Here is an 11,196-nt window from a genome sequence, read left to right as displayed (position 1 = left end):
AGATGGGGAGGGGGATGGAAGAGAGGAGGAATATTTAATTTTTCACATTTATATACCAGATTGTCAACTGATACAAAATAATGAAGTACCATTGATTTAACTGTTGACTTAAAGCAGCATTATAGCATGCACAGTTCCCTGTGGCCTAATCTCAAACAATTTAAACTGCAGCCTCCTACCTTCATCTTAAGAGGCCAGACTAATTAAGCAGATTTGGCAAACTTTGGGTTGGGGAGGGCTCTGAACATTGCAAGTCTCCAAGTGCTGCTGGAGGGCATTGCCAGAGGATGAGTTAGCGAGTATCCAAGGGCTCCTCGGCGGTCTGGGCAGAGTGTGACATCAGTCCCACGGGCTGGGTGATGTGGCTCTGCTCAGTCCCCAACTTGACAAGTTGCTGGGGTTCAGTGCAGCAAGGTCCTCCATAACTGATCTCATAGGCTGATTTTTACTCCTGGCTAAACAAGCACTGTGTGTTTCTCTAGGCTTTTTTTTTCCCCTTTGGCAGAATTTGTGCAGACACATCTGTGGTTGGAGTTTGGCTGTCACTTTGCAGCACCTTCTGCATGTGGGTCCTGGAGGAATCAGACTTCTCCAGGCACAGATTGTGCTAAAAGTTACTACATTTATTTTCTGCCAGGTTGTAAACAAGGGCATTAGCCTAGCAACAAGCTGAAGGCTGTCTGCCTTATGTTACTGAGGTCCTCTCCTGCTTCAGGACACTGCCCCAGCTCTTCAACCTTTGTTCACTGAGCATGAAGCTCCCTCAGGTGCTGCTCTGGCTACGTTTCTCTCAATGTTTGTACAAAGCAGAGCTCTGACCTCCTTTGGGCTCTGACCTCAGGTGTGTCTGGCTGCTGGATCTGTGTTGCTAGCTGGTAGACCCATGGAGCCCCCCTAGGAAGATCAGCCAAGTGCTGCAGGCTCGATCTGAGGAGCCAGATGTTTCCTGTCACATAAGCTGGCACTGTGCTGTCTCGCAAATCTAGAGATTCTTGAGACTTGTGACTGTCTTTCCAGTTTATCCATCCAAATACAGCAGACCCCAGGAGGTGACATGGGGCATATCACGGGTGAGATGGAGATGCATCTTCCTGTGAAACACTAAATTCTCTCCTGTTTCAGAGTAAAAGATTTTCTGCTGTGAAAAGCAGTCAACGACCAAATATTTTAGTGTACATGCGTACATACAAGCGGTGCCTGCTTTTTTACCTTGGTAGGGCAAAAGTTAGACAACTCTTCACACAATACCATGAGTTTTAAAAACTGTGTGACTAGAGCAGTCTAGGTTTTCCTATGTAAAGTAAGACTGTTACTGCCTTTGCAGATAGACCATGTTGTGTTAGGCTTTCTCCTGCTCCATCTTGACACAGTACTGACCTGTTTCCTTGGCAGACCACCAGTTCTCGTATATCTTCTGCATCTGTCTTTCATCCCTCAAGGGAGAAGGTGGGATGTGTCCGTGCAGAATACACCCTGGAGAGCATGAGGCTGGACAGGCCTGGAGGAGCAGAGCAGGGATGAGGCTGGCAGGAGCTGTGCAGTGGGGCAGAGTTGGGAAGGGGCTGGGGGAAGAAGTGGGCACTCCTTGGTGCTGTTGGCTTGCCACAGTGGATGGAAACAGCACCTTTTCCTAGAGGGTCTTTGGGATGATTGGTGACAAAAGATGGTGCATCTCCTGACAGTTGAATGGCTCACTGCTTTCTGTTCCTCTTGGCAGGAGCTTTGCGTCTGCCTGCCACCTTCTCAGGAGCATCCTCACCTCATTTAAGCTCCCAAGCAATTAATCTTCATTCTTGCACTGAGATGCTCTGGTTTCTTGAAAAACCTCTTGAAATTCAAGACTCTCTGTATGTAGATGGATTTTTTTTTTTCTTGAGATCTTGCAACGTACCTACTTTAACAGCCATTCTGCTCCACTCCAGCAGGTTGCTTCAGAGTCCACACCACTGGCTGCACTCTTGCTCCCAGCACTGACCCTTTCTGGTAGCAAGGGCAGGCCTTGACTGTAAATTTGTCTGACATGTAGTCTACCTTGATACCAAGTCCCTTAGACCAAAATCCCTTGCCTGTGCTAGTTAGGAAAAAGGGACTGGAGTCTGCTCCCATGTGGATATGAGCTGCTGTGAGAAGCTTGTGTGTTCATTGATGGTAACTACAGATAGGGGGAGAAGAGGATGCTGGACACGCCTTTTGACCACCTGTGGTCAGAGCTGGGGAGTCTAATTTCTGTTGGTGGGATATCAGTGAGGACATTACCTGGGGTGAAAAAGAGATGAGGATTTGTCTTGCAATTCCAGGACAAAGAATCAATTTGAATTGGCAGGTTATCTCCCATTTCACTTAGAGGTTTCTGTTTAGGAACTTCTACATAAAAAGGTATTCGGTCTTTTTCACGACATCTGTGTCAAAAGCATGTTCTTTATGCTTTGACCTTCTGGAATGAAAAATAGGAGGTGTGTCTGTTTAAAAGCAAAAATTAAACTGCTTGAGTCAAACTTTCTTCTCCTTTCAGCAACACTTCTGTGGGAACCACTTTTTATTCTTGAGCTGTATAGTTTCCCAGCCGGTACCTGTTGTTTAGGTATTTTCCCATCCCTTCTCCAAAACCTGAGGAGGGTGCTGCAACTCTTTACTTTGACCTGCTCAACACAAGCCAGGGAATCCCACACTGATGTCAGCTGTCCTGCCTGAGCTAGAGCTAAGTGCAAGTTAAAGGCTCTGACAGAAAATTATTCCCATTAATAGAATTATGTTGTATGAGCCTGAGGAGGTATGTGAAGGGGACCCCGAGGCAGCCCAGGTCTCGAGCCAATACTCATGGCATGGCAGAAGAGCTGACTGACTCCAGAGCACTGTGACCCAGCTGCAGTGCCATAGCCATCTCATGAAGCAATTTAGATGATTCTACGTGGACTGTAAGCAAAGGGACACCTCTTGCACCTTACCCTCTTTCTGTGCTTGTCATGGTCTGGCCAAACACAAAACTTCCCTTCTTCCTTGTATGCCTGAGTTTTGTGATGGTTTACTTAGCAAATGGGTAACTTCATTAATGGATGTCCCTCCACATTATCTGCGCTGGTGAGAGCTTCAGTCATAGCTGGCTCCTAGTAAGGCAGATACGAAGACACAGTGGCTGTCCCAGCTCCAACAAAGCAATTCACATCTGGTATGTGATTACTTACCCCAATTGTGAGGACTGGATTTGGGGTTTTCTGCTTGCTGGGTGACTCTTGCCACTTGCTGTCCAAATGTTGCTTCCTGGCTTGAGCTCTTCACCACTCGGTAACTGACCTTTTGTCACCATGAAGCAGCTCTGCTCCCTGCCCTGAAACACTTACTCCACATGTGACTGGTTCAATGGTGGTTGGTGAGTCGACCAGCTCAGGAGATAGTCTGTGCTCAGAACTGGATAGAAGAAAGGTCAGGTCTGACAGAGTTATGGAGTGGGGAAGGCTGGAAGAACTGGGTAGCAAATTGAAGGCCAAGTTGCATAGCAGAGATAGAAGAGGAACTGGTGGAGAGATTTGGGTGAGATCTGAAAGGGTTTCATATGGGCTGGGAAGAAGGCCTCTCCAGTGGCTGTGTTTGTGTACAAATGGGAGAGGGCTTGTGGAGCATAATGACTTCTCATGAGCCTTGCTTCTTGCTGGATAGACCCAGAGAGATGGTCAGTAGCACTGAGGAGGAAGAGGTCTTTGGCCTGGGCACTCCACAAGGTGAAGGAGGAAGCTGAGAGGACTCCTGAGCTGGAGACCAGTGTTTTCAGCAAGGGCAGGAGAAGCATTTGTGAGGGAGCATAAAGGAGTGAGTTTAGCTGTTGTGTTAAGTTGACTTGGGGACATTCAGTAGTGGCAGGCTCCCAAGCTTGTCTGCTCCAGTTTGAAACCATGAGTGCTCGCTGGCTGCAGCTCTAGAACCAGCCTGTAAATGAAATAACTAGAGTCAAATCCTTAGCTTGGTTTCCAAAGACTGACTCATTACACTTGTCCTTCCCGATCTCTTCCCCCCTGCCTTCCCACATTCCTTGGGAAACTGGAGCCAGAGCCCTGTTAGCTCAAATTGAACATAATTTTAGTTTGCTAATCCTTAGGGCAGTTCCTACATTAAGAGATCTTTACTGGACCTCAGGAGGATTACTCATCCAATGGGACAAAGTATAGACTTATTAGTATGGTGTCTTAAAACCACTCTACCTCCAGTCCATGAAACTGGTAAAGGTGCTGTGTCCTCACATTAGGAGCTGCTGCTGGCATCGCTCCTTTGGTCAGGGATCGCATCTGTCAACAGAGCTACACTGTCCAGAAGTCTGCAGCACAAACATCGCCTAACGTTTTTGGAACTAGCCCGCCTTTTAGCACTATTTCAGTGTCTCTTGTGGATAGGGATTTTCAGACAAACAATCAACCAGCAGCCATATTACAAACCGCTGCTTTAGCAAGAGGGCTTGATGCAGTTGCATATTCCATGGTCTGCAGTCATATGGGGTGTGGTTTGACCATGGCTGGTTGAAACTAGTTTCAAACATGGACAGAAATGGGAGCAATGAAGGTGGTTCCAGAAATTACAGCAGAAGGAATGTGGAGGAAACAAGCACTGTACAGTAGATCTGAATGCTAATAAATGTGAGGAAATAAAATCATTCCTTTAAAAAACAAACAAAAAAAAAGCCGAAAAAACACAAAAACCTGAAAGTCATTGCCCAAGGGAATCAGCTTGTGGTGCCAGAACCACATGTGGACTGTGAGCTATTCAAGTCATGATTTTGTTTCATGACCAGCATTGGGTTGGCTCAGAGCCTCAGATCTGAATGACTCCAAATAGAGGGTGGTTAAGGTTGATGGCAGGGGGTCACTGAGAGCAGGCTGTGTGACAAATCCAGCCCTGTCCCCCAGTGGTGCTTCAGAGTAACTGGCCGTCACCTGCCTGTAAAGTTTTCCTGGGCTCTGTTCAGCTCTCCAGATCTGCAGTATGTGACTTGTGGTTCTTGGCCATGTAAGGCTTTTAGTATACAGCTGGTTAGGGTTAGGAAGGCTGGCCATCTCTGCTTTACAGTGTCTTCCAGGAGTCATCTTTATTGCCAGTCCTAGACAGTTCAGAAAACAAACAAGCCAAAAACCCCAACCATGAGAGAAAACCACTAACATCTGAGAAGACCTGTGATGATATTGGGAGCATTGCTGTAGAGATGCATAAGCAACAGATGCCGTATGAAGCTAAAGATGGACTTAATTTGAGTCTTGGTCACACCTCAATGAAAGCCCCAAATTTCAGCCCTCAGGTGCAAAGGCATGTATCGAGGTTCAAGACACATGTGCGTAAACCAGTACACTTTAAAGTGTGCTGTGTTTAAAATCTGCTGGGTGTTGTCCTGCCTCAGCTCACTGCAGACACGTCCTGGTTTCTCCTCCAAATAAAGATGCAGAAAACACCAATGGGCAATGAGCAGCTGAAGAGGACATCTTGAAGCTGATTGCTAATTGCTTGGGTAGTAGATGAAATGACTTGCAACAGAAGGCAAAAGAGAACCTTTGCCTCCCTTAAAAAGTCTGAAGTTAAAATTCAGTTGTCTAATCTTCTACAGCCAAAGAACCCAGTTTTAAACATTGAGATTTACAGTAAATGAAAAAAGCTGTTTTGTATTGACGTTAACTCATACGTAATTGAGTTTTTATGGGGTCACAACTGTCTGAATGTTTGTAGTTTTCCTGGAACAATTCTTTATTTGCCTAAATGAAGTGTAGAGAAGGCTGAGTGACCAGCTCTGCCTGGGTGTGCTTCTGGTTTAATTATAGCTCTCTTTGTGGGGATATTTTTTGCTTTGTCCCATGCTAAGAACTGCCTCTTTTCCTAACAATCACTGCCATTACTGACCAGGCCCTGGGTATTTCAAGGAGCTCTGCTGCTCGTGGCCGCTCTTGTGTGAACATGCGTTCCACCCTTGCTTGAGATCACAAGCACAACAACTACTTTGTGTCGTTGAGACCGTGAATATCAGGTGCTGCCTGGTGGCTGCACACCTATGCATCCTTGATCCCTGATCGTTGTGGGGTGCCGTACTGCTCCTTGACCCCTTTCCGCTCTCTTCCTAGGTTTGGATGGCTTAAAAAATGGCTAACAAGGCTGGTTTGTCTTTCCCGTTTTTGACACTGGCTACTTGGTATTTTTGGTTCTTGTGGTGCACCTCTTCATCTTTGGAGAAGGAATTTGTCTCCTGCCTGACTTTGAAGACAGCTCTGAGTAGGTTTGGTGTCTCAGCTGAAGCCATTAATTGTGCTAGCAGCAATTTCCCCATATGTTTGGCAGCTCTGTCTTCACTTGGCAGCCCAGGGTAAACAACCCCGTCTCCAAACCACACCATCCCTAAGCTCACTATGAATCTTGCTTCAGATGACAGGGCACCTCTGCATAAGTAGAGCATCTGACTTCTGTTGTCCCTAGGAAGCTAGAATCTCAGTTGTCTTTTAACCAAGAGGCTGTTTTCTATTCTTTCTGTAATCCTTTCTTCTGTTGCTAACATCTGGATGAAATTCAAATGGGATTGTGAACTTGCTGGATTGTAGTCTGTGCACAACTCCTACTGGAACCCCCTAGACTGCATTTTGTTCTCCCACTTCCATAAATCTTCAATATCTGTGAAGGAAGGAAGTGCGCAGAAGTGCCTCTGAGTGTAGTGAGAAGTAAGAGAATACTTGTAAGATTTTTCCCTTGTATTCCATGTCACTTCTTTACTTTCCTCCATTATCCATATCTACTTTGAGATTCTTGCAATCGTGAAATTTTTGCCTGTGTTTTTACATTTGCCGTCTGTATCAATGTACCTCTCAATCTGAGAAGATGTGGAAATTTTTCAATTAGCTTTCCCTAACTTGCAGAGTCCTAAAAGATCACATTTTAGGTAGCAATAAGAAGCTTGGGAAGCACTGTAGGTTTGACATGATTAGCTGTTTTTATAGGTGTAATGTAGGACACCTTCTTTCTAAAGGGGCTGGGAAAAAATGCCTTTTTTCCCTTTGCTTCCTACCAAGCATTTATTATGTGTTCCTGAAACTAGACAGCAAGTACTTGAGCAGTGAGATTCTTCCTGTCCTAGCTCGGTGCCACATTTGTGACCTGTGTTGAAGGTACAGTCTGCTTTGATGGGAACGGTTGTCAATCGCATCTTCTCCCCTGCTCTGTGGTAGGCACTAACTGAGTAGCCAGGTGCAGGCGTAGGACTTGCTTTCTCCCAGTTTCTTACTGCGGAAACGTGGTGAAGGAAGTGACTTACCTGAGGGCACCTGAGGGAGCTGCTGGGTGGGGTCAGGAGTTGTACTCAGCTCTTCTGCATCCCTCTTCAGCACCCTCACCCGGGACCATTCTTCTTAGTTATCTGAAACTCAAGTAAATATTACACACAAAGCTACTCTTCAGAGCTATAAAACCTGTTGTCCAAATTGACTTAGAACAGGTTGAAACCAGAAAAAGCCTGTATTTTTTACTTGCACAGAGAGGGCTGAGGTTTTCTGAGCTGGACAGATGTGACGAAGATAGTCCTGGGTGTTTCAAGTACATGCTAGAAAAGTGGAAATACAGGAAGAAATTTTTTTCACAGGGCAGATATTTTTTTCAGCTTTCCATCAGAAATCCATAATTTCTTCATAATTAATTTGTATTAAAAATCAAAGTTCATACCATGGCTTAGATTAGGTGGGGTCCAACAAAGTGGATGAGGTCCATGCAAGAGAAGCCCAAGCGCACACAGCAACTGGGAGTGTTTCTGTGCCTACTGGCTGGTTTTGTGCCCTTGATTCAAAGTTAGACTGTAGTCTTGGAGGAATTAAATGTACATCCCTTTCTTTTGAGTGGAAACCACTGTAAATGAAGAGTGTTTCTGTTAGTGCCTGTTAGCTATGAAGTGTCACCACTGTAAAATAGACCATCTTCAAAAGTCTGGGAAGAGTAGGGCTCAGCCAAATGTTCATATAGTAAATGAGCACTGAAATTTTCCTCCAGCAAACTTGGCTCTGAGGCATGTGTTTTTTTTTTAAAGAGAAAGAAGGGGACAAAGAAACCCCCTCGAGTTGGGGGAGGGTTGTAAAAGGAGAAAAAACATAGGAGGAGACACGATGGCAGTGTAGCTCTATGGTGTGGTAGTAGAACTAGTGGTTGAATTGGTCTGCTGTGTTCCTGTAGTCTTGCTACCCTGGTGGTAGTGGCAAGTAGGGCAGGTATCCTCAGGATTGGACTCAGATGGGTACCGAAACACAGTGGAGCTAAGGTAGCTTTGCTGCAAAAAGGAACAGTCAGGAGGCAGGTGAAGGGCAAGACTGTGAATACTAAAGCAAGGCATGTGTAAATTGTCGTTCTTATTGCCACAGTATAAGCAAGTTCAGAAGGAGATCGTACAAGAGGAGTTTGTGAGCATTGGTCATGACTGGGCAGCTTGATACGGATACGGTCTGGACACTGAATAGCAGAATCTGGGAAGTTATGGCTAGGAAAGGGTGGGCTGTATCCACCCTGCTCCATGCCTGGGCGCTTATAACTGCGTGCTGCGTTGAAGATGAGATGTGGGGCAAGATGGGCTACTGTGTCAGGCTGACTCTTGTGTTCCTTTTGCATTTCCTGGCCCACAGTTGGTCCTCCTTTGCAGGATTTCCATGTTCCTAGCATAGCGGGAGCTTTCAGGGTGGCCTATTGTGTAGCTGGTGAATTCATAATATCCACTGGGTAAACATCTCCTACAGCATCTTGTCAAATGAGGCTGCAGTAAGCAACTGCAGAATATCCACTGCCACTTGTGGCCTGGGGAGGGAGGATTCTGCCCTTGCTCCTTGTCCTGCAGAGTGTCCACACACGGGACACTTCAGCAAGTCTTACGCTAAGGTTTATTTTGCTTTTGTCTGGCTATAAAGGTGTGGGCAATCAAGCATGCAAGTTCAGATGCCAGCTCTGTCACTCTTGCCTGTTTACCCTGTGGGTTCATTAATCTTTCTTGTCAGGAAAATCTCTGTGTCTGCCTGATGCCCTGAATAGTTGCATTTGGCTGTTTCAAAGGTGATCCTCCTGCCTGCTGGATGTGCTTTGGTTTAGGAGGATAAATGCTTTCTTTTTTTTCCCTCCCCCTCCTTCTGCATGCTGCATTTGACTGTCAGCATTCCTTTGCCTTTATCTGTGCACTATTTAGGATGTCCATATAAAGTTGCTAAATGGAATTTTTATTGGCCAGCTTGGCTTAATAATCAAACAGTTTCCAGGCTGGTTCTGTCTAGTGCTGTGTGGATCCATTCTGAGAAAGAGGACTTGCAGTTGTTTTTTTTCTTTCCACTGACTTTTGTTAGGGATATTGCTTAGTATAAAGTTAGGGTTTAATTAATTGCTGGAAAGGCAAGCAGACTGGCTAGATTAAGTAAGGCCTGAGTCATATTGGTCTGCAACATCGGCATCCTAATTGGAAATTAGTGTATCGTATCGGTGTATCGTGCAGAAAACCACAAAATGCGTAGTGCAAGTGGCCCTTGAAACGTAACACTGTTACAAAAAAAGGCAAGCAGGATATTGTGGTTGTGTAGCAAATAATCTCTGAACAAAATGTAACTTTGAGCTTGAAATAATGATAATCTTCTATAATCAGAAGTTGCCTAGAATTCCTGATGGCTGACTAAATTCCAGCGCTGGAAATCAGCTAAACTGTTACAGCTTGTACCTTTTGAGCATGTGAAAGCGTTCCCACGTTAAACTAAATTATTTTTCATCCGTAGCAAATTGTTGACTTTCAGTTCTTTTGTCCCCAGACTAAGTGGTCATGCCTGCATTTAATGTGCGCTAATTACCAAAGACAATAAAAGTTTAAAAAGTAAACAGTCTGTAAATCCTCTTTAAGGTAGATGCAATTGCTTTATGAATCACCAGGCAGGAACTCTCTGGACCTGGGTGGTTACTACTTTGCTGGATACTACTCTTGTTTGTAAAGCAGAGTTGCTCAAACTCTAGCCTAGGAGGAGATTGCATAAATTTGCTGTTGCTCAGGGAATGTCTGTTCAAAATACAAATTACAGTGTATCATCACCCGCCCCGGTTTTTACTGGTGCCCCTGAAGCTTTCAGTAAAGCTGAAGAGACAAATTGCATCTCAGGAATTTAATGTGGTTTTCCAAATATTTATTACCGTTCTGTTCCCTGCCTGAGGTAGGGAAGAAGGGCTGTGGCAAGCCCTGTGTGAGGGGAGCACCGTGTCGCGCAGGCAGGCAGGAGGCTGCTTCGGCCTCAGCTAGACTGGGGGTTTGCTTGCAAAATGTATTCTTCATTTCAAGGAGTGATAGAGATGCTTTAGGTGCCCTTGTATGGTTGTGTCCAGTATTACAACATGACCAGAGGCCAGGCTGGTCACCAGCTTTGAAGTTATCTTGAACCTATGTTGCCTGTGGTGGTGCAGCTATGGCCAATGTTGAGAGCATGGAAGGAAAAGGGTTTCAGCAAGTTGCTGGCCTTTAGCACTGGCTTTAAGACTAACGTTCAGCAATGTTGAATATCATCCTGGTGAAGGGGGACTGCTGTGAAACTGCCATCGCTGCTCTCCATTGTCACGGATGTTTTCTTCAGGCTCTTGCTTCCATCTGAGCCCGGTGGATGTTACACCCTTCTCAGCTGAGAACCAGATACTGCCCTGGTCAAGCTCAGACCATTCAGTCAAATCATTGCAGTGTCTCAGCATCGGTACCCTCTGTCCCTGTCTCCAGCTTTACCACCAAGTGTTGCCTTGGAAAGATGTAGTCTAACCTGTATTAATCTGTATTTCCATCTGAGACAGATGGAAAAACTCAGTATAGGGGAACTCTATCTTTCAGCTGTCTGTTTTGGGCTTAGCTAGTTGCAGTCTGTCTTGGGAACTGGGAATACTGTTTGTTTTAATCACACTTGCAGCCACGTTTCTTTACAGATTTAGGCACCTGAGTAAGAGTGATCTGTTACTGATTTAGTTTTAGCAGAAAATTGCAGTCTATGCCTGCTAGTGCTGATGAGTCAGCGATGCAGGATTCATAGATGATCTGTGTACCAGAGCCTTGAGTGACTTCTTCGCTCTCTTTGACGCCAGGGGGAGTTCAGCTTTCTTCAGGTTTAGGTCGCTATTATTGGCTTCATTTTACAAAGGGATCCTGTTTTCCAGCATCCAAGTACTGATTCTTTAGTTTTGGGTTTTTTTCCCTGCAATTTGTCT

At 45.3% G+C, this 11,196-nt stretch overlaps 1 protein-coding gene across 1 annotated transcript in view; it reads left to right on the top strand.

Moving 5' to 3' along the window:
- The window catches only part of TFCP2L1 (transcription factor CP2-like 1), a gene marked incomplete at its 5' end in the record, with an annotated part of 31,885 nt that overhangs the window by 4,377 nt on the left and 16,312 nt on the right, over positions 1 to 11,196 (top strand). The window lies entirely within an intron of this gene.

This window comes from Fulmarus glacialis, unplaced genomic scaffold, assembly GCF_000690835.1.
Source record: "Fulmarus glacialis isolate BGI_N327 unplaced genomic scaffold, ASM69083v1 scaffold3673, whole genome shotgun sequence".
Classification (NCBI taxonomy): Eukaryota; Metazoa; Chordata; class Aves; order Procellariiformes; family Procellariidae; genus Fulmarus; species Fulmarus glacialis.
This window is presented reverse-complemented; position numbering and strand designations above follow the sequence as displayed.